Source organism: Anas acuta, chromosome 14 (genome assembly GCF_963932015.1).
Source record: "Anas acuta chromosome 14, bAnaAcu1.1, whole genome shotgun sequence".
Lineage (NCBI taxonomy): Eukaryota > Metazoa > Chordata > Aves > Anseriformes > Anatidae > Anas > Anas acuta.
In genome coordinates this window covers 13113124-13136126 of record NC_088992.1, presented here as the reverse complement: position 1 = coordinate 13136126, position 23003 = coordinate 13113124, and the positions used below count along the sequence as shown (strand labels likewise).

Genomic DNA, 23003 nt, shown 5'->3' with positions numbered 1-23003 from the left:
TCAGCTTCCCTGTCCATATTTATTTTATTTTATTATTTTTTTTTTTTCAGGGCCATGAATTCTCCTGCTGCAGCCAGAGAGCCCTGCAGGGGATGGCAGAAGGGTGGCAGCAGCACCCAGCAGGACCAGGAGCTGAGGTGCAGAGGCAGGGTGGGCCAGCAGTGCGGGGGCCTTGCTCCAACCCCTCCCTGGTGCGATGCGAGTGTTGGAGCTGCTGAGCAGAGCAGAGCAGAGCAGAGCAGGGCACAGTAGAGCAGAGCAAGGCAGAGCAGAACAGAGCAGGGCAGAGCAGAGCATCCCAGCCGAGCCCCAGCCCTGCTGCTGAGCCACCCGGTGCTGCTGAGGAAGACAGCGCTGCACGGGTTCATCTTTATGTAAATCACATTCACTTCAGCTGGCTTCCAGGATAATCAGTATTAAAGGGAAACTATTTTCTAGTTCATTAGAGGAAAGCTGCGTCCCTGCGGCTGCTGCTGTCGGCACCTCCTTCTCCTTCCAGGAGAAATGATCTCCACGAGCACCAAACACGGAGACATTCACACTCCAAATGTCAAGTGGGGGAAGGGGGAGAGGAAAGGTCCCTGGCTCCAAGGGCAGCCCTTCCTCCTCCTTCTCTTCTTTCTCCTCCTCCTCCGCCCTCCAGGGCTTGAGCAGAGTGTGGTTCTTCCCCTTGGGCTCCTCCCCACCAGCCCTCACTGCCATGTGGGCTCTGCCAGCCCCCAGAGCCCCTGTGTAGCTGTGGGGTCCTTCCCTCCATCCCCTGCTATGGGATCCCCGTGATCCTGATGAGCCCTCGTCTCTTGTCTTCTCCCCAGGCTGCCTGCTGCTTGGCAGCATCCCAGAGAGCCCAGGTCTCTCTGTGCACAAGCACTGCCTGTATCCCTTAGGATTTCAGGAGGAGCCAAGGTACCTTGCCATTTACCCATGGCAACTGGGAATGCCTGGTGGAGTGTGCTGCTGGTGAGCCCTGGATGTTTTTTTGCCCTGGAGGTAGTGAGACCCTGGGCCAGTGAGTTTTGGACCATAGAGAGGTTTTTGGTTGACACAGAGAAATGGCCTCAGGTTGTGCCAAGGGAGGTTTAGGTTGAATATTTATTTTCTGAAAGGGCTGTGTGGCATTGCAACAGGCTGCCCAAGGAAGTGGTGGATTCACCACCCCTGGAGGTCTTCAAGAAGCATGTAGATGTAGAATTTTGTAGCATGGTTTGGTGGTGGACTTCAGTACTAGGTTAAGTTTGGACTGGGTGATCTTAGAGGTCTTTTCCAACCTGAAGGGTTCCACGATTCTATGATCCCGACCAAGCTCCAGCAGAGAATGGTAAAAGAAGCTCACTCAAGTGAGCCTCCAGGCCAGTACATTTGTGGTGAACCAGGCCCAGCAGGAAGGCAGCCAAGGGCACCCCAGTGCGAGATGGAGAATCCCAACACAAGAGCACGTGAATCCTTTCCCTGGATACTCCTGGGGCTGGGGCACCTGCCTGTCCCTGGGGGCTCCATCGGGGCAGGGTGGGCTGTGCTGTCCCTGGGTGGCCAAGGGGGACGGGGTTTGCAGGGAACAGGGAGGTGGCAGTGCTCCAGGTGACCACGTGGAGTCTCGTAAGGACAGCACCAGCACTAAGCACATCATTTTCCACTCTTTGGAAAATGGTTGGGCTTTGCCCACTCTCTCTCCTGCTTGGGAAGTAGGCACAGCGTGCTGGCTTCTCAGCTGCAAGGCACACTTCAAGGCACACCTCCCTCTGTTCGTCTGTCCCACACAGCCCCATAGCATCCCGCAGTGTGTCCCTGCTGCCCCCACAGCTCTGGGCCAGGCCACCTCCACCAGGACCTTGCCCCCTGCTGTGCCTCCTCTCCTTGCTGGCCTCTTGATGAAGCTGGCTCTGTGTGACTCAGACATCACGCGGGCATGCATCAGTGTCCAGGCTCATCGTCAGCAGGCAGAGGAGTGACAGGAGGACACTAATGCAGAATTATTAGTGGCCTCTATTAGGATGGCTTCAAAGCAAATCCATTAGGAGCAGCTGCCCTGACCGTGGCTTCTGCCTGGTGCAGCAGAAGGGCAGAGACGTGCTAAAGGCACCGAGGAGCTTGGTGTCCCTCTGCCAAAGTCCTGCTGGGATGGATCCTGAGCTGGAGCACAGGGCATGGGGCAGAGCAGTGAGCTGGGAATGGGGCAGGGCGATGGCTGTGAGCAATGCACACACATCAGAGAGGAACCAGCAGGCGCTGGGCACAGCTTTTCCTACCTTGCTCTGCAAGAAGCAGCCCTGGAGCTGGTGTCCTCAGGAGAATGGTAAAAGTAAGTTCGGAAAGACCTGGCATGAGTGCCCTGGCAGGAAAGATAATTTTGGGGGAAAAAAAAAGATAGAAGAAAAACCCTTGATAGCTCCATCCTGGCAGCTCCAAGCATGCAAATGCACTGGCCATTCCCTCAGATGGAGCTGGAGAGCCAGTGTGAACTTCCCAGTCTTGCAGGGGTATGCCAAGCCTTGGCCTTGCAGAGCTGTTTGCTGCTCTGGCTCGTAGCCGCGGCCGGGGGATTGCTCCGAGGAGAGGCCAAGACTGACAGATGATCCTCTAATCAGCTGTATAAGCAGAGCCCAAAGTCCCCGCTCCCACCTCCGCCAGCTAATTGCTTTTGTTACCAGCCCGATGGGGCAGGCCCGGTTTTTGTGCTCCTGTGCCCTTTTTAAGCATGCACGCTGCGTTTCCCAGATAGGCTGTGCAGATGCTGATGAGAGCTGATGAGCTGCTCGCCCGTCCTCCCGGGCACCGTCCTGGGCTCCCCGCACAGCAGAAGGCAGCTTGGAGAAGGCTGCAATGAACCCAATGGAGTTTGCTCCTTTTGCTCATGCTCTCACAAAGAAAACCCACCTGTCAGTCAAGAAAAGAGCTCTTTTTGGGCTGCCCCATCCTCAGACAGAGCCCGGAGGTGGTTGGGGACCTGTGACGGCAGGCGGGGCGGTGTGCGTGCAGCAGGACCAGACAAACCTGCTGCAGGCTGGAGGGATGAGTGGGGACGGCACCACGGCACACCGGGTGTCTAGACAGTGTGAATGAACAGGAGACAAAACCACCCCTGGGATGGGGTGCTTCTGAGCTGCTCATGATGCTGTTACAGCAGGAGACAAAGACGCTGGACAGTTCCTTACTCCCCTGCTGAAGGACCGAGGTCTGCTCCAGGGAAGTGCTTACAGCACTGTGTCTCTGCTCCCTGCATTTCTCCCTCGACCATCAGGAGCCAAAAGCAGCTTTGGTGACAGGCAGCGGGGATGAGGTTTGAGGGAGATGTGTGCAGCCTGCTGGGGCAGCTCCTGCTCTGCTGGGGCAGGGAGGAGCAGAGGCACAGAGCCTGGTGGCAACCTGGCCCGGGGGAGCTGCTCTGTCTTGCAAATGAGGCCAAGCTAAATTCAAAACCATCTCTGTACGGCTAATGGAGTGGAATGGGCTTTCCTTCAGACCCCCTGGGGAAGAGGTGTGAGTGTATGTGAGCTGTTTCAGACAGCAAGCTGGAAGTTCAGCCCCTAGGGCCCGAACTCTCCATGCAGAAGAGCAGGGCGGCAGCGTGCAAGCTTCCCGTTACGCACAGCCTGCAGGAACTGTGTGCAGAAGACATGAGACAGACTGAAAGCACCTTCAGTGGTGAGTGATTACTGCTTGCCAAGCGGGCCCAAAAGTAAAGAGGAACCTGGACGATGGGAAGAAAGAGAGGTCTGAAGCTCCTGCAGCAGTCAGAGCTGAAATTCCCTGGAGCTGGGATAACCAGATGGAGAAAATGGAAAACAGGGATCAGCCAAAAGGAGCTGGAAAGTAGCCTCTGTGCTGGTGGCAGGGAGGCTTGGAGTACCTGGAGGTTTAACACTCTTTAGTTAACTCGGGAAGAGGAGAATAATTATGAAGTCCTATTGAAGAAATTGGAGGAGTACTACACTCGACATGAAAATGATGCACATGAGAGAGGGCTTCTCAACCGGAGCGTACGAAAGAAGGTGAAACCATAGAGGCATTCGCAGCTCATCAAGGACTGAAGAGCCAATTTTGCAATTATGGGTGCTGAATCTTCAGTAAGAGATTGAAATCTGATTGTGATCTGGAGCAAAAATTTTAGACAGAGCTTACTGGAAGGCCCTAAATTAACCCTCTGCAGAGCAACTAGAATTTGCTCATCCAAGAAGTCTCTCCGCCTGGTCTGAAGGTGACAGCACTGGCATGGCTTTGCACTGCGGGCATGGCAGAGAACGCAGAGTGACACGAGAAGGCAGAGACACACAGACCTGAGCTGAGAGCAGCAGCAACACGAGGCAGTGACGCACAAACCAGGACGATGAGACCATCTGTCTGAAAGCACAGCGGACGATAAATATGCGTAAGGTGGATCCTGATGCTCAAATGAGGATGGTGCCAAGGTTGAGGTCACCTGTAGGCAAGAGGCAGCTCTGCAGCCCAGCCCAGCCTGTGCCTGGTGGCGCGCAGAAGCTCATGTCTGCCTTCCCCATCCATGGCTGTCCTTCTGGATCAGCCCACGCCAAGCCCCGTGCCATGGGAGAGGCTGCTGCAAAGCCCTCCGCTCTGCCCTTGAGTGAAGGCTGCCCAGCAATCTCCAGTACAGCTTAATTTGATAATAACCCTGAGCCAGTTTAAATACTTCAATCATGCCACCTCTTAATCATCTTCTCTCAGAACAAAATAATCCCACTTTGGTTAATCTCTTCTCCTGTGGAAATCCTGTCACTCCTTTATTGTCTAAATGACTTTACACTGCGCTCTCTCCAACACAAAAATATCTTCCTTCGAATGAATTGACAAAAACAGGACATTGCTCCCGGTGTGGTCTAAGGAGCTTTGTGGCACTGCGTTTGCAACCCTGATGAGCATCTCGTGGAGGCTCGACACCTCCTCTGCATCCAACTGAGCAGCTGGACTACGACAGTTTTCTTCTGTTGTCTGCACAAGTGTCTTCATTGATGCTCAAGCTTGAGCATTTTACCTCCACCCCACCTCCCATCTTAAGGTCCCTGAGCATCTCTCCGTCCATCCTCAGTGCCCAAGCTGCATGGGTAAGCCGTGGCATGGGGACAACCTGCTGGGATGTGGAAGTGGTTGCTCCTGTTAGTGGGTGTGGATGAGCAAGTCCTGGTTCTTCCCCCTCCACTCCACGAAATGCTCTGCACAGCCGATGCTGTCACCTGGGGAGCTTCTGCCAGGAGAAACCAAGGCAGAAGATTTCAAACCTAAGCATCTGCAGAAGATTGTGGGGATGCCCTGGCTGTACTTCAGAGATTTATTCTGCAGCTGTGAGAGCCAGACATGTAATTACAAATTTATTTATTTTTTAAAAAAATCAAGATGAGATTTTTACACATTCTTTTTGACACTGGGAATTTGGGTTTGGGGAAGAGCAGCAAATGCCTCACAGCAAATCTGTGATAGTTGACACAAGTGGCATTTCATCAAAATCTGGGAAAGATTTGTGCCTGGAGGTGCACAGGTGAATCCACCCGTAGGAAACTTGTTGCTGTTAAGCCTGTACCTTCTTTCCTGACCTAAAATATTCCCTCAGATCTTTTTATTTTCCGTTTTATTTTTTTTAAGGAAAGTTTAAAAGGTAGCAAGTATGGGATTAGCTGTTCTACGCCCACACAAGCAATAAACAGAGAAAGGAGTTTTTATCCCCAACTCTTGCTTGTTTGTTGCATTTTGTATCACAATTCCTTCTGCCTACAACGAAACAAATATAGTGTGTCCATATTCAATGCAATTTGCTGAGGTACTAAAGAAGAAGATGCTGATATTTAAGTGTGAAACATTATCCCCAGCAGCATGAGGTCGTGATTGAGAAGCACTCAGGCCCCGGGACCCGCCGTGCTGCTGATGTCTCCCATCATAAAGCTCCACACAGGGTGGACAATCCTTTTCCCCAGCTGCTGTCTTGCAGTTATCATTATCAGACAAGTTTTTGTTCGGCTGGTGCAATGAGGCCAGGCTTGAGCTCAAATAATGAATAGGTACCTTTTAGTTGAGTTCATTGATTTGGGAGAGACAGCATTTCATAGCCCTGATTGATCTCTTGAATAACCATCGGCATTGCAAGCTGGGCTGAGACGCTTTGATTCCGTGTCTGCTTTGAGATTTATTTTCCTGACACACTGAAGTGTGACTGAATTGTGTACACTGGCTTAGATCACGTCGCCGGTGCCTCGGCCAGCTTCACGCAGACCCCCAGGAGTCACGAAGCAGCAAGCACCAGCTCGCCACGCTGAATTTGTGGCCTCAGCAGGGAGGGAGTGCAGCTGGAGCGATCTGCTAGGGCCAGGAAAGGGTCTCCCTGGAGCCCAGCACCCTGGCAGTGTGTTCCCACTCTAAGGGCTTCTCCAGCAAATCTGCCTCGTGAATGTGTGGAGCTCCGTTAAATTACCACACGAGGCACTGAGAACAACAGCCTGGTCCTAACGGAGACGGGGCAGCCAGGCCTGCAAGACTCAATATCAGCAAAGCCTGGTGGATGCCAGGATGGAGAGGTGGTGCAGGGCTGTCGGTGGGCAAGAGGAGGGATTTGGGCTCCCTGCAGAAGGCTGGTGGCTCCTGGCTGCTGTCCTGCTGGGCCACCAGCTCGGCTGGCTGTGATGGCCAAACGTGATCCCCCCCCCCCCCAAGGATTGCCCAGCAAAGAGATTGATGTGAGGGCAGAGTGTCCTCCGTCGGTGTTTTCATCTATTTATTTCTCTGCTTTAAAATAAATATTTGATAACTTTTCTGGGATTAGGCCCTCTGAATGGGGCCCTGGTGATTTATTTATGCATGCACTTATTTTGCTGCGGCACTCTGCTGTAAGGGACGGAGATGTCCTGATGGCCGAGGCACCAACACAATCATGGATGTCCTGTCCTGGGGCACCTGTGTGGCTGCCATAGGCTCGAGCACCCACCCCACCCCACCGAGTTGCCTCTGCTCCTATGGGGAGGAGGAAAGCAGCAGCAAGGACCCAGGCAGGGGGCGGTGGGACAAGAGCTAAGGCACCCTGTGTGAAATTCCCTGGAGACACCAGGATGCAGGAGAAAATGCAGAGAAAAAGCACATTAAAAATGGATGATCTTGGGAATTGCGAAGACTGTCATGACAAAGAGGGGTTTTGCAGTGTGTTTGGTCATCTGCTTGTTTCAGGCCTCTGTTTTCCTTCTTTTCTTCACGCTCTTCGTGTGGCAGAAAGAGAACAGAAGAGGATGGGTTAGCATTGACGACAGGGCTTAGGGATTAGACCTGAATTGCTGCTCCGATGCCTGGGGCAATGCATCTTGCTGGAGCTCTCTGTCTCTGTGTCTTCACTCTCCATAGCAAGGACTTAAAGGGAAGCTGGGGAGAGAAATGGTTTAAAAAAGGAGCAGAAGGTAGAGGGAGGAAACTGATGATCATTTACTGAGGAGATGGGGCACGTTGCAGGCAGATAGTTGAAACGTAACGTGCTTGTGGAGGGTGACCTGCACTTCTGGCTCCTGTCACCCATCTGGCTGACACAAGGGGGTTTGGGAAGGCTGCCTCGGCCACCAGGCTGGGTTGCACGGCCCCATGCCTGATGGCAGGGTGCTTTGTAACGATGAGTCCTCGTTCAGAGCTGATTTAGGTCTCTGCGCTATGCCGTGCAGATGAGCACAGCTGTGGTCGTCTCTTCTGTGTCAAAGGAGGCTCAGCCCTCATCCGTATGCACGGGCCACGCCGGGACTCCCGGGCGAGATTATAAAGGCAGGTCCTGGAGCTCTGACAAATGTTAAGGTTGTCGGGATCAGACATGGGGAGAAGTCCTCTGACTGCAGCCAAAGCGGAGCCACACAAAAGGTTGTGCTGGCGATGAAGATTAGGAAAGGCAAACAAATTTTCATGAAGTGCAGAATTACCTATTGGAAAGAGCCCTTTTGAGAAATGTCAGGTTCCTGCACATGTAAGGACTGTAAATGAGGACTGCACCGCATCCAAAAAAAAGTCTGCACTCGCTGACCTGTGAGCTGGATGCAAAGTGCTTTAGGTGAGCTGCCACGGGCAGGCAGGTGGGAGGAAGGCAGTGATCGATCCCCCTGCCCTCGGCAACTCCAAGCAGGTGAGGAGCTATGGCATGGACTTTGCTAGGGCCTCTGCTCAGCGGTGGCCACGTATGGACATGGCAGCAGTGCCCCGCATCAGCAGCACCCCTCTCCCCTTTGCCCCGCCAGCACCCAGGAGGGCAGCTCCTGCCCATCCCAAGGGCATCATTATTCCTTTGCACAGCACCACGGGCAGCAGCACAGCACCAAGCTGTTCCTCCCGAGCTGCCTCAGCCCCAGCATCCCACCAGGGATGCTCCCTGCTTCTCGGTGTGCCGCAGCAGCAGACGATGCTCTGCCACCCCTCGCCCTCTCCCTTCCCTCCCTGCTGACCTGCGAGCATCACTGGGGGCTGTGCTCGTTTATGCCTCTCATTTGCGATTCAAGCTCTGTGTGAGAGCAGGAGGAAGCTTTCCTGATGCTCTGAGCTGAGTAACGAGCTCTCGGTGTTTTGTTCAGGGCTGGCAGGGAGGCGGCGGGGCCTCGGAGGGCATTTGCAAAGAGCAGCGCCCTGGGTGCAGCCAGGCTCTGTAGCAGCTCTGCTGGGTGTTTGGGTAGCTGTGGTTCTAACAAAGCAATTTTCCCTCTCTTCAGTGGTGAAATGAAACCTCTGCCAGTCAGAGAGGCTCTTACAAAGCCTGAGGACGGGGCTCTCCTCTCCTGTGGCTGCCCCCACATGCAGCCGAGCTCCTGGAGGACGTTTCATCACACCCTGGGCCCAAGGTGGCATTTTTGTCTGATGGTGCTGGGGTGGTGGAAGGCTGGATATAGGCAGCGTGTGCTGAATGAGAGCATTCACCAGTGTCCCCCAAGAAGGGATCGGCCATGCAGGAGCATCCCTGGCTGCCACCTGGGCAGGCTGGGGGGAAGCAGGGAGCATCCCTTTGGGACAGACAGACAGACAGACAGACACCTCCCGGCCACCAGCAGCCCAGCCTTCAAAGCACCACCAGCAGGAGAGGAAAGGTAGACTGAGGGCATCTCTGATCGCATGCCCTCAAGGGAATTCATTTCTCCCCAATTGCCACCTTTTGTTCCATTTGTGAATACACCCTGATTTCTTCGGTGCGCGAGCGTGTTTGCCTGATGCTCTGGATGAACACATTGCAGCCTCCCCCCGCGCTCGCGCCTGCTCGCTTCCAGCACCCGCTATTTGCTATTCATGCCCTCTCATCGGGCGCCTTTCACAGTGATTTCGAGAGGGAAGGATGACTAATGCATGCCAAGCAGTAGGTAACACACATTTGGAGCCCAGTCTCTGACCTATAATCCTTGATGATAAAGCAGATGAAATGCTGGGGATCACAAACCCCTTCATGCAAACCTTGCATTTCTCTGGCTCCTGCATTTGTCGGCTGAAAACAAGCAGGTCTCACAAGCAGCGGTGAAGAAAACTTGCTCCTGTTTTGGGCACTTTTAGTTTGGGAAGGAGGTTTTGGAGGCAGGCAGTCTCACAACGGGTTAATGGCATTATCGTAAGGGAAAGCACTGCTGTGTGCTGGAGTACGTACGAGGGACACATCTGACTCTTTAGCACTAATGAGAAAAAAAATAAATACCAGCGAAATAGCCCATACCTCTGTGCTGGATTGCCTTTGTGCTGCACGCAGTGGCTGCAGAACATGGCTATGGAGCGGGATAATGGCCCTGCTGTAACTTGTAGCCTCTTATTATGTTACCTGTGTGATCGCGTGGCGTCTAGGAGCTGCCGTGTAGAGGGAGGCAGCAGCACGTTGCTATTGTCCTCAATTGGACACATGCCCATGAAGAATGCATTTCATCCCACCCAAACTCGCGGCACTTACTTTTTGAACGCAGAAAAGGTTTCTGACCTTGTACAAGAAAAGTGGCATGCGATTAATGGTATTTAATGGCACGTCTGCTAACATGTCTGGCATTATGTATGGGGTGTTTCATGTGCCTTGTGCCCTCACCGGAGAATAATACAGCTGCTTCAAAGTTCCTATAATACAAACCCTCCAAAATCATGCTTGGATTTAAAAGTTAAGAACGAAATAAAATAAGTAATGGTCATTTTCTTTGGCTGGTCTTCATTACTGCAAATTTTTATTTTCGTCTGAGACCAAGGAACCTATTTTTATTGGGAAACAGCCATAAGGAGCTCCACTTTCAGAAAATGACTGATGCCTATGTTATTAAGGAGGCCGAAGCTACAATTTGCTGCAAGTAAAACCAGCTTTTCAGGATGGTCTGCTCCACGGGCACGGTTACGGCATGGTGGGCCTGGAGAGGGTCTCAGGTAGGGAAGACAAATGGTTTGAGCTGGTGAGGTCTTGCAGTGACCGCCTGGCCCTGCCCTGCTCATGGGACCATCTAGAAACCCTACCCTGTATGTGCTAGCTGGCCGGCTCCTAGTGCTTCAAGGGTAAAGGATCACCACAAGCCTAAATCTCAAAGGAGCTGGCACATCTGTTAGAACAATTGTATCCTAATCAGCAGCCAGAGAATAAATAATCAATTAATTCTACTTCAATTGAATGTTGGAATTGATTATTGCATGGTACGGCTGCAATATGTGAGTGTTTGGGTAATGACAACATATGTCCTTAATATTTTTAATTTAAATTATTACTGAATCACTCTCAGATCTGACTGTACTTCAGCATGTTTTTATATCATATTTCTTTTTCCTGGGAGAAATAGTTATCATAATCATCAGTGCCATCATCATTTTTGCAATTGGAAACTCTCTTAGACAGGGAAGATAATTTTCCAGAGGAGTGGGTGCCCCGCAGGAATAAGCCAGGACAGTATGTATCCGCTCCTTCAGTGTACATAATGATAACTACAATACATTCACAAAACATTTGGGAAACATTTCAATTTGTGTAACAAAAAAAAAAAAAAAGTAAGAATTATATTGTTCTGTATGATTGTTATCATTATTATTACAAATAGACAGAAAATTCAAAACATCTGGAATCCAAAGCATCTCTGCCACAACGTCGTAGCAACAAAGCTCAGCTAATGTAGCGAAGCTCAGCACAAGTCCATACAGGAGATGAAGATTTTATTTTAAAATGAAAGCGATTTCCCTCACAGGCATTCTCTTATGCCCACATATTCACAAGTGCCAGGACGTGCGCAGCCACGTAATCTATCCGCGGTACTTGCCGTGACAGAAGAGCCGTGAGAGCTGCTGGCTGTGAAATCCTCTTCCTGCCTTCTGGCTTCTTCCTAGCACGGGACATGTGGGTTCTGCGTGAGCCTCTGGTACCCCCCAGGTGCTGGCAGAGATGCTGACCTTTCCGTGTGCCCACCCTGTGCCACTTCTGTGAGTCACTGGATGTCAGTGCCGATTTATTCCCTGCCTCTTGCCTGCCTACCTGGGTATCCTACAACTTCAGTCCTTGTCTTTATTCTCTTGCTGTTGTTCTGCAATAGCTCCTGCCTGGTCCTGCTTTTAATCTGCCCCCATTTTTTTTCCAGGAAAAGGCATGGAGATGTGCTGGGGTCCCAGTGACCTGCTCATGTGGGGTCTGCCATCCCCGTCTCCCTCTTCTGCCATTCCCTCTGGTCCTTCCACATCTCAGCTCTCCTCTTCAAACACTACTCATGCCAATCTCCACATTTCCTACCAAAATCTCTACCTCTTGGTACATGCATTTGGTGGGAGGTCCATCCATCCACCCCATGGGAATTCCCAGGCCTTTATCACTGGCAGGGAATGGACTTGTTGGCCTGGGATTTCAGATAACTTTTGTTATCCACGTGATTCTGAATGATGTATTGTTGTTTTTTTTTCTTTCTTCTCTCTTTTTTTTTTTTCTTTTTTCTTTTCCTGCTGCATTTCAGGAAATGGCTGCCCTGTTAAATCTCTCGTTTCTGCAGGCAACACAGCTGGTTGGCTGGCTGACCTGCCACGTACACAGGTTATTGTTGTTGCAGTAAAAAGAAGTGGCATCTAAAGTCAGCTGTGAGGGCTTGGCGTAGACACAGTGATAATGGCTTCTGAATGCCAGAGAAGAGGCAGAGTGCTTATAAATTGAAGGAGATTACATTTAGGGAATAGGAAGGTTTGGAAGTGGGTCACCGAGACGCACAAACCGAGCACACTTTCTGCCATCCCTGTTGGGAATCCATCTAATGACGTGTTCCTGTTAATTCTTTAGTTGTGCATCCTCCCAGCCTGGCTCATCTTCGGGCACTCCAGCCCAGGCGGACCTGCCACAGCCGCTGTTTGCTCCTGGTCCCCCAGGACACCTGGAGCTGCAGCGTGCACGTACGTGGCACAACGGGACCAAAGGCAGCCCCGCTAATTACTTTCAGCAAAGCTGTCTTCTCCTCCGCGTTGACTTGGCCCAGCAACAGTGGCCTTGGAAGGGAGACGGAAGGAGTGATTTCATGCACTGGTTGCGTGTCCTAGATAGTGCTGTGCTGGGAGGGGAACTGAGGAGAAAGAAAGCAGCTGGAAAAGTCTTGAAAACTGTCTGTTTTACTTTTTTTTTGACACTGTTTAGGGCTGAAGTGCAAGGTTGCATGATCTCATACTGGGTCACAGGAGCAGCAATAGCCATGCGCTCTCATTTGACTGGGTGTGAATAGCAGTGCTGGGAGAAGTGATTTAACTGCTGCATTTCCCAGTAAAGAGGATCTCCATCTTCACCTGGCTAGCCCCTGGTGGTGCTTGCTGTGGTTTCAAGTGGCTTTACATTTCCGTGTACAAGCCATGGACTTACCAGGGCTGGGGAGGATACACGTGGAGGCCAAGGACTAACTCACTGCAGTGGGAAAGTTTTTAATCCACAAGTTATATCTACATCCAAATGTGGAACGATAACAGTGGCAGCAAATCAGTGGCCCAACAAACAAATTAAGTTTTGAGCTGGTTTGGTAGGTGGGGTGAAAACAAACCGTGTGCCTTTTAGGAACGCAAAGCTCGGTGCTGCAGTCCTCGCAGTAAAAATATCCTCAGTGTGTGGGGATTTGGGGAGTGTTTCAGCAAAACCAGTGGTGCAGTAGGGGGCCTAGGAAGCCAGATTAGCAGGACACCAGTCCAATTTATAATTAATGTGGATGCATGTGACAGTTACGTATTTCGAGGGGCTCTTAGGATGGAAAAGGGATCAAAAATGTAGGGAGAGCATTACTGAATATTGCATCAAATTGTGGCATCCACACTTTCATTGTGGATTAAAAAAAAATTAGAGAGAGCTCAGAGAAGAGCTGCAAGAATGAAAAAAAATTCTGAAAAACCTGCTGTGTGATGATAGGCTTAAGGAGTTCAACCTATTTAGCTCATCAGAGAACAAGTTGAGAGGTGACTTGATCGTGGTGTCTAAGTACTTACAGGGAGGAGATTTCTGATAGCAGAGGGTCCTTTCATCCAGCACACAAAGGCAAGGCTCAGTGGCTGACAGGTGGAGCTGAAGTCAGAAAAAAATCAAATTGGAATTAAGACACAAATATTTAACAGGGAAGGTAATTAACTTCGGAAACTCCTCACCTAGGGATGTGCTGAATCCTTCTTTAGATGATCATTGAAGAGCTTTGCTCTCATCTATACACAAGATATAGGCTCAACAGCACTCATCCACGTGGAAGAGGGGGAAATACCTTCCACTGTGTCTACATGCACTGCTCTGCTTGATCAGGACCAGACCAGTTGCCTGGCCTCATGGTAGGGATGTGCCTGGAGCTCAGGGCATGTCTTTCCCATCCTGGCAGCCCTGCACTGAAGGATGCGGGCTTCCTTCCCTGGTGGCACTCAGGGTTGCTGGTGGGTTTCTGTTTGCAGCTGGGTGTGCATCTCACAGAGTTTTACCGGTAGTTTCCTTGAGTTACCGGAGTACGTGTCCTGGTTTGAGATGTTGGTGGTTTTGGCATCAAGGCTGTTGGACTTCTCCTCTGACTCCGTCACTGGACTCAGCATGATACTGTCTTGGGTTGCCAAAGGTGCGTCTTCAACCTGAAGTTGCTCCAGAAGTTCATCATTACAAGAAATCTCTTAAGAAAAAAACATAATATCAGAAGAGATCCAATTGCACTGGTAATGATGTCACAAAGAACCATTAGTTTTGGTAGGTGTCAGGCCCCTGATGACACCCATAGACCTTAATGGCCCCAACCAGCCTCACCTGGGCCCACACCCCCACATATTTAAGATTAGCCTCAGGTCTTCTTTCCTTTCCTGAGCTGTGTTGGTGGTGAGTCCATATCCAGGTCTTCTGGCCCTGCCTCCTGGAGGGGCTTTGGACCTTTGCTGGACCTCAGTCCTTCTTGTCTCTTGCTGCTCCTGACTGGGCCCTGGGCTCAGTTCATTTTTGGCTATGACTGAGACTGCTGGTGGACCCTGTTACCAGAACCTGGCTCTGCTTGCTGCGTTCAGATGCTGTGGGACTGCTCCTGCTGGTGAGGATGCTGCTCCTGCTGGGGTCACCCTCAGCTCCTGTCTCCCCTTCCTAAGCTGTCCCTTGCTGCTCCCTGAGAGTAGGTACATCCTGGTAAGCAAGACCGAGTAGGAAAGCACATTTTCTGAGAGCAGGTTGTGTAGTTGTGCAGGTATGCCCACACGCAGCAGCACTATTCCTCTTGTGGTTGTAAATAAATCTCTTAAGGTTGGTGGTGTTCAGTATGTGCTATGGTGTGCTGAACACGCAGGGTGCAGTGCTTCCTGCTAGACTGCAAAGCCCACTGTAATGGCTGGTGTCACTGAATAACACACCCAGAGATTAAAATCTCCTTCAGAAGGAGAAGTCTGCTGGCTGTAGAAGTGAGGATGTCTGTGCTCGTGGCAGTAATCTCATGACATGTGTGGTGAATGCACCTGCAGAAACGAAAAGAGCTTTTGGGATGCCTAGAAGAGATCTTGCCAATGCAAGCAGAATGCCCCTGTCATGCATCCCTAGTGACCCAAATCACCGATTAGAAATAACTAGGGCCACCTTAGAAATACTCAGGCACCACCCCAATGTGATGTACCTGGGCTCTCAAAGCTGTGTGTGTTAACAGCATGCCAAGGGGCTCAGAGGGTTCAGAGATGTGTTCCTCCACCCAGCACCAAGTGGCTGCTTGTCCCCACATGTCACTAAGCCAGAGCATTTCAGGACAGGGAGAAAAGACGAGGAACTTGGAGTGAATCTGGTGCCTTGACTCTTGTTTGTAACGTTTCTCTGGACTTACTGGCATAGCCAGACCCTGGGGACCATCGGCCTGCCAGGCCAGCAGGTGGGCAGCATGTGAGGCAGCTCACACAGGAGCCGGTTATAGCTGGAGATGGGTATTGCTGGTGCGTGGCAGTGTTTCATCCGACCATTTTTCTCGTATTTTAGTGTTGAAAATTGGAATATTTTGAGTGAAGCGAAGAGCTGTTTGGAGACAAATTCATTATTTTGTTGAAGGAGAGCTCCTGAGCTGAATTGTTCGTCCACCCACCAGCCCCAGAGGCTCTGCTCAGAGCAAATCCTCAGCTGCCTCCTGGAGCAAGGGGCTCTCAGACAGCTCCTTCCTCCAGTGAGTCATCCCCCAAGGCACAACAACAAATTTCCTCAAGAGCAAGGGTTGCCCAAACAATTTAGCCAAGCAAATGTTTTACTGTAGTGTTGTCCAGGGAGGGGATTCTGTACTCTGTTGTACAGAATAACTTACAGAGCCTGCAGTAGTGGTTTAGTGTAACAGATTTAAACCTGTGCTGAATGACTACTGAGTATGTAGAGGGGTGCGTTGGGGGATGCAACTGAGAAATCTCTAGAAATTGTGTTCTGGGGTTGTTGCTGCTGCTTCTAGCACATTGTAACAGCCTGGCAGAGGTTGCCCTTAGGGAAGGGCAGCAGCGTTGGTCCAGGAGGCTGCATGTAGGCTGTAACCTCATTAAAATCAAACACGCATATGTAAGATCTGAGTGTTAGGAGACGGTGAAAGGAAGAAAACAAACACTGGCAGATCAGACTCATTCTGACACTATAGATGAAAAGCCAAATGAAGTCTAGAAATTCATTCATCCACATCACTCATGCTAAACCTTAAAATGTTCATACTAGCCAATGAAAACCATTAAAGAAGTGACAGCTAGGTTCTCTAGAGGAGAAAGAGTCAGAGTAGCAGATATGGGATATGCTTTAGCAAGAAAAAATTGATGAGCCAGCCTCTAAGTTAGTGATTTCTATGACTTCATCGGTACATTAAAAATGTAAGTGAATGCCATTTGGTGTTAGCTCTGCTCCTAAGATATTAGATGGAGTCAATTCACAGTTCTTCGGTGGATAATACTTTTTGTTTTTAGCAAAGGGTGTTGAAACAGAATGGAAAATTAAAGCAATTTTTCTGACAGCAATGCATAAATGTTGACCACAAAACAGAAAAGCAAAAAAACAAAATAAAAAGCAAGTACATGTCTAACCAAGTGCATCTGTATTAGGCAGCAGTGATTTCATTACTGTTTTCATTTGAATAAAGGCAGAGGATGATATGCCCTTTCTCTAATGGAAATGCTCTTCAAGTCCAAGCTATCCATGGTCATTATGCTCTGAAGAGGATTGCTTAGGAAATAGCTGTATAGAGTCAGACGTGTGCCTGGGGCACAGCAGTGCTCCTTCCACAGCTGGACTTGTTTTCCCTAACAGCATGGGGCTGGCTGCAGGTGGGTCCTGCCTTCCCATAAACACCAATGTCTGTAGGGACATGTTCTGCAGTGGAATGCTTCAGGAAAAACTACAAGCCCATCTAGAGAATGGGCTCTGCTTGGGGTAATGGGTCTTTGCTCAGTTACCCCTCTGGTCCCAGCTCCTTGCACATCCAATGGGGGAGCATCCAAGGCCATTGCTGCTGAAACCCATGGCCCAGGTGCTTGTCCACTCAGGGCTGTGTTAGTTTTTCCTAGGGAATCCAGGATAAGGATTCCCTAGGAAAAAGGATCCCACTCCTCCCCTCATCCTTCCTCCAGCTCTCTGGTGGCAGAGGAGCTGGCTGCAGAAGAGTGTTGGACTGGCCTGTGCCATGGTGAGGTCTCCTGTGTTGCTCTGGTATGCGCTGCCTCTGCTTTGTCACTGTCCCCACACCATCCCACCATGACTTCTGCTGCCTGGGATGTACTTCCTTCCCCCAGAGGATCTCAGGAGCCTCCTAAGCTCTGTCCTGTGGCTGTGCACCTTCTTGCAGGATCTCAGGCTCCTGCTGGGCACACCTTGCTCCTGGAGATGTCCCCATCTCAGCGACCAGCCATGTCCCCTGGTGCTCGTGGTGCATCAATGGTGGGATCCAGCCTTCTGCCCACTCCAACCGTGCCCCTACCCCAAACTATGCAGGGTGGGCAGTGTGAGCTGATGGGAGAGGTTGGGGGCTCCTGGGCGAAGAGGGGGCCGAGTGGCCAAGCCGTAGCCGAGCCGAGCGTGCTGTCCGTCGTGGTGCCACTAGATGTCCTTATGAGAAAGGGCTTGGGGCTGCCCACGGCCGGGTAACCACCGAGACAAAGCTGGGACTGGAGCTGCGGGCACCCCAACCTCTCTCCTCCACCGGCTGCAGGGACCAGCCCCGGGGGAGCCGCGGTCCCAGCCCCGCATCGCTCGGGGATGCTGCAGCACGGGGGTGCGCGCAGGCTGTGCTGAGTCAGTCCTCGCCCCTCCTTACCAACTCCAAGTGTTAAAAAATAAAAGGCTGAGCGAGGAGCCGCGTGGGAGGCTGAGCTGGTGCAAAGGGCTTGCGCATGGCTTGAATCCTCTTTGCACAGCTCCCCGAAGCTGGCCAGAACGTGGGAATCGCAGGATGGCTCAGCACAAAAAGCGCTGCTTTTGGGTGCGTTTTGCACCACGTCTCCGTGAGGCTTTTGCTGTCGAGGGCTTTGTGGTGCTGGCACAGGGAGCCAGCCCTTGCTGTGATGTCCCTCTGGGCGGGCCAGCACCACGCACTCCCTCCTGCCGGCTTCCTCGGTGCTGGCAGCGTGCTGGGAGAAGGACTGAGAAAGCAGAAGGTGAAACTCTGCAGCAGGGAGATTAGAGCGCTCGGGTTGTTTCTTTTTTTTTTTTTTTTTTTTTTTCTCCCCCCTCTTCTTCAAAGGAATGACTTTGTATTTTTGGAAATAATAGCTGCTCCGAAAATCCTGGTACAAACTCTTCCAGGCTCCAGCCTTGCTTATCACGCGCTATGCTAGGGGCCCTGTTGGGAATGTAGGATTTTAACTCTTGGCTTCCTGCTCGCTTTTCCCACTTCTAGTAACTTGCTGCCCCCTGCCCCATCTCAAATTAATGCTTGGAACTGAGGGCAAATTTCAGCAGGGATGGTGAAGGGGGTTTGAAGCAAGGATGCTGGGGAGTGGGGAGGTGGGCGCTGAGCAGCCGTGCTCCAGCGGCGACTGGCAGGCGGTCTGCAGCCTGGCAACCTGCAGGCACGGCTTGCAGAAAGGGAGCTGCCCAAAACTGGAAGACTGGAAATAAATCATTGTCGTGGCTTGGTTTCTGGGCTGACCTCCTCATCTCTGGTGTAGCCTTCAACAGGGCTGATGTCTCTTGGGAGTCAGGAGTCTTGGGGAGGGGGGAGACGGCAAATTCGACAGCGGAGCAGAAGTGATGTGAAGGAGGGGAGCCAGCAGCACACTAATTGCGTTTGCAGATAACTCCTAGCTGGAAGGAGATGCAAACTCCGGTGAGAAGTGAAACACAAAGGAACCCGGAGGGACTGGGGCTGTGGGCAGGAAGCGACAATGCAAACCAGCCCCTGATGAATGCAGTTCCTCTCTTGTGGGAAAATAACCCCAAAGCTGAATTCAATGGGAATGAAACACCTGGAGAGCAATAGCCTTGGGCAGAAAGCACTCGGTGTACCAGGTAGGAGTTTGTAGTCCCTGCTATTGTGAGTTGCAGACCCTGAGGAATTGTCTGGTAGGGCAGGAAGGGGCCCTGTTGCTTGCCTGAATCCCAAGAAGAATGCAGTTCAGGTAATGTGTGAGGTGCTGGCTCCAAGAGGCCTTGAGAAAGGTGGTGGAAAACAAGGGGAAAACTTGTGCATCCCAGTCCTGGGCAGGCTGGGAAAGGAAAGAGCTGGAGGGAGCTAGTGGGACATCAGAGGTGACAAAGCAGGAGGCTGGAGGAAGGGGGAGAAGAGGAAATGCCTCACTGCAGATGTGCTTTGCTATTTTTAGGCGATCCTTGTGGCTGCTGTGTGCAGCGGTCACCCGGAGAGGTGGGGTGTGGTTGGGGAGCAGCCTTTCCTCTGGCTCCTGCCTCCCGTCTGCAAGGGGCAGGGAGCATGGGAGCCTGGCACGGAGTGTGGGGACCCAGCGTGCAGCTCCTCAGGCCACCCGCTCCTTGTGACAGCGGGACCTTGCTGAGGGACATGGCCAGGGCACAAGGGACACAGCCTATAGCAAAAGAGCCATCTGATGGCATGAGGGTCACCCTGGGTTTGTTCACTTGGGTTCTGCCAAAGCCACTGCCTCCAACTCCACCACCCTGATGTGGACTTGGAGAGGCCACCAACTTCTTTCTGCCCAGGCTGTGAAGACCGGTGACTGGCCGGCTCCTGAGCTATTTTCAGGACTCAGGTGTTTTTCATGTGTTAGATCAGCCCTGTGGAAATCTATTATTGCCTTCTGCTTCCCACTGAAGTCATGCCGTGAGCAGAGCACTCCTCTCAAGTGTCTCTGAGCTGGTCCACCTGAGCTCGTCCTCCTGGGACTCAGTGTCCCCACTGCTATGACATGTCCCTCACACCTTGTCCTGCCAAAGGACCAGAGGAAGACTCCCTGTGTGTGTCTTGGTGAAGGTGCAGGTGACCCTGGGGTGCTTGGCAGCTCTGACCTTGCTGGTATGGTGTATGGGGGCTTCTCGTGACCGGCCCCTCTAGGTCATGAGCTGTGCCGAGCAGACTGGGACAACGGGTGACAGAGCGATGCAGGAGCTGGGTGTGGGCACCGAGCAGAGGGATGCTGTGCCAGCCCCTCCAAAACACGTCAGCCTGGCTGGGGACAGAGCAGAGGGCAGATGTGGTGAGAGGGATTACAAGACTCCAAACCCATGTAAACCGATGTAGATGGAAAGGGATCATCAGCAACAAGAACATGGCAAGAAACAAGTGGCGAGCACGGATCGCACAGATGGGTGGCCCAGCAGGGATGCTGCTCCACAGGTCTCCTATTTTCTGCCCAGAGGTTCCTGTGAGAGACCCAGTTCTCTGAGGGCAGCACATATGGGGGGTCCAAAGAGTGCTGCTAATGCCAGCTGTATACCCTGAGGTCCCTGGGACCTGCTGGCCAAGCCCGGTGGGGTCTCCATCAGGTGAAGAGCTGAGCACAGGTCTCGGCCAGCTTGGAGCCTGAAGCAACCAAGGTTGGTCCCCAAGAACTTGCTCCATGCTTGATGCACATATCTGCCCAAGCCCTGTGCGACCCAACGTGTGAGGGACTTGTGGTTCAAGCAGGACCTCAGGTGGCCCTGCGTGGGGTTGTGCAGTGAAAACAAGCAGCAGCATTTTGTCTCCTTTCCCCCCTTCTTTAACAGGGACACACTGTGCATCTGCTGTGCTGTGTTGGAAGAGGCCTCGGCTTCCTTCAGAGCTTATGTCAGGAGCTCCAGCACCCACATGAAGCTTTCTGCGGATTTTGTCATTTGCAGCCACCGTAGCTTGAAGCTGGTGCTGGAGTTACAAGCTCTGGTGCCGCTGGTGAGCCCCGATGTGATCTCAAAGCTAGCTGAGCTCTGGTGAGCAGCCTGTGTCCTGCAGCCAGAATAATTCAGGCTCTGCAACTTGAAGCACAGAGCAATTCACAGGCTAACCCACTTGTAGGGTGAAGGATGAAGTGCTACATCCTGAATATGAGCAGTGAAATTACCAGTGCCACCTCTGTCAATGCCACTGAATCCCTCCGAAATGAATTCTTGAGAAGAAATGAGCCCGTTAGACGAAGAGATTTGCTGAACACCATGGATTTGCCTTTCATAGCTCTGTGCAGGGGCAACACAGGCTGACCTTGTTCCAAGGTCGGATAAAATCAGCCTGGGTTCAGCAGCGAGCGCTTCCCAGCACGCTCGCTCTGCTTGCAAGATACTGGCAGAGTCTGTTCCTGGGGAGACGGCGCCAGGTTAGGGCAGGACTGCTCTGCTTTCTGCAGGGCAACAGCTTAATCAGTCCCACCGTGCCTCCTGCAGGCACGGGTGTTAATGCATGCTGGTAGCAGGATGCTGCCTCCAAAAAGGTTTGTCTGGGATCAGGGCCAGGGCGAGTGCCTGGGAGCTGCGTGGGGCAAGACCCAGGGCCAAGAGGCTCTGCCATGCGGTCACCTCCCTGGAGAAGCCCATCTCCACCCATCTCTCTTGGGAGAAGGTGGTCCCAACCTGTTGCCCCCCAAGAAGATGCCTGTGGAGGGGCAAGGAAGGGGTCTGCCCTCTGCCTGCTGCTTCTTGCTCTCCCCAAGGGCTCTGGCTTTTGGGGAGGCTAGGAGCAGCTCCAGTATGGCTATGATTTGCCCCCATTTGGGGTGTGCGTGGAGCTTTTGGGTGTCTCTGATGCTGGGGAACATCCCTAAACCCCTTGGACAGATTTGTCCCCTATCTGAAAGAGGCTCCAGGCCAGCCACATCATATGCTGGCTGGGCTAAGGTAGTCAGTGGAAAACTGTTTTCTCCTTCTGCAGAGTTTTTTTCCCTTCAGAAGAGAACATGAGGTACGAGACATATCACAGGATCCAGACACTTCGTGCCTGCTGTTTCCTAGCTGCTCTTCTGACTGGTGCCAGCGTCCCTGCGTGGCTCGCTTCCCAGTTACATCTTCTAACCATGTTTTAGGGAAGCTTGTTGGGTACGACAAGCCTTGGGGTCCCAGCATGTCTGTGCATCGGGATGTCCCAGGAGGACCTGGCAGAAGGCAACCTGTTGTGCCCAAGGGAGGTGCTGGTTCCCTCTGTGGTGGGGGCACATGGGTGTGGGGGTCCCCAGGAGGCCCCAAACCTGCAGATGCTGGGGTCTACAGGGAGAAGGGGCTCTCTTGGGGGCTGGGATGGAAACCCAGTGCCTGTGTGTTGGCTGTGAGCAGCCCAGGACAGAAGGACCCATCTCTGAGGACAGGGTGGGCAAGGGCAGAGCTGAGCTGAATGCTTTCTTCTATCCCTGCCATCAGGCTCTGTCTTCAGGGGCTCTCTGCTTACAAAGCAAAGCCTTCCCCTTGATATTTAAATAAAACCCAGCTTTTGAGGTCAGCAATCCCTTGGAAGGGGGGAGTGTAGAGGAGAGGCCTAGGGAGGCCTGCTGCAAAGCATATCTCCGTGTTGTCGTGGTCTCTCCGTGCTGGGAGCTCGGCAAAACCCTCAGATCTTGCTGATTCTGAGGAAGGGAGCACACAGTAACAATTTGGTCGGGTTCCCCACTGCTGGGAGTGCTCTTAGATGTTGTGATTTCTTAATATACTCCCTACGTGTGAACATGCCAGGTGTAGTAATTTCATAAATTTGCATCTTCGCAATAGCTGCTTGATTCCCCCAACAGGATCAAAGCTGATCTTTCCTGGAGAGGCAGCCTGTCTATTCAAAGCGTTTTCCTGTGACAGCTCTGTGACAGTGCTGTAGATCTGCAAGTAGCCACCACCCAGAAATGCGTGCTGCTGTTTGCACTGCTGCTTTGCAGTTCTGTGCTCTGGGGCTTCCTCCTCTGTGGGCTGCCTACCTGCGTGCCCCTGGTGCCAAGCGACCTGGAGAGGGGCATGAGCATGCCAGCACTTGAAAGGGAAACCTTTCAGCTGGCTCTTTATTCACACAACTTTCCACCCCATGCAGACTCTCAAAATCTATTAGAAAAGACATTTTTCTCGGGTGAACAAAAATATCTCAATGCCTTAATGAGAACATTAAACTCAGTTTCACCTGCTTTGACTGGTGCTATGAGGTCTTGTAGCAGAACAAACATCTTTTGTCCAATTACTGGGGAAAAAGAAAAAAAAAAAAACTCTCATTCCCTGGCAGGTTCTGTATTACCTTGTTCTTGAAATCCCC

At 51.9% G+C, this 23003-nt stretch overlaps 1 long non-coding RNA gene across 1 annotated transcript; it reads left to right on the top strand.

Annotated features, from left to right (window-relative positions):
* Nucleotides 1–14185: 14185 nt before the first annotated feature.
* On the top strand, nucleotides 14186–22786 carry LOC137864397 (uncharacterized). The gene is made up of 2 exons (XR_011101483.1): nucleotides 14186–14444; nucleotides 20522–22786. It is a non-coding gene; the product is annotated as an uncharacterized lncRNA (long non-coding RNA).
* Nucleotides 22787–23003: the final 217 nt, after the last annotated feature.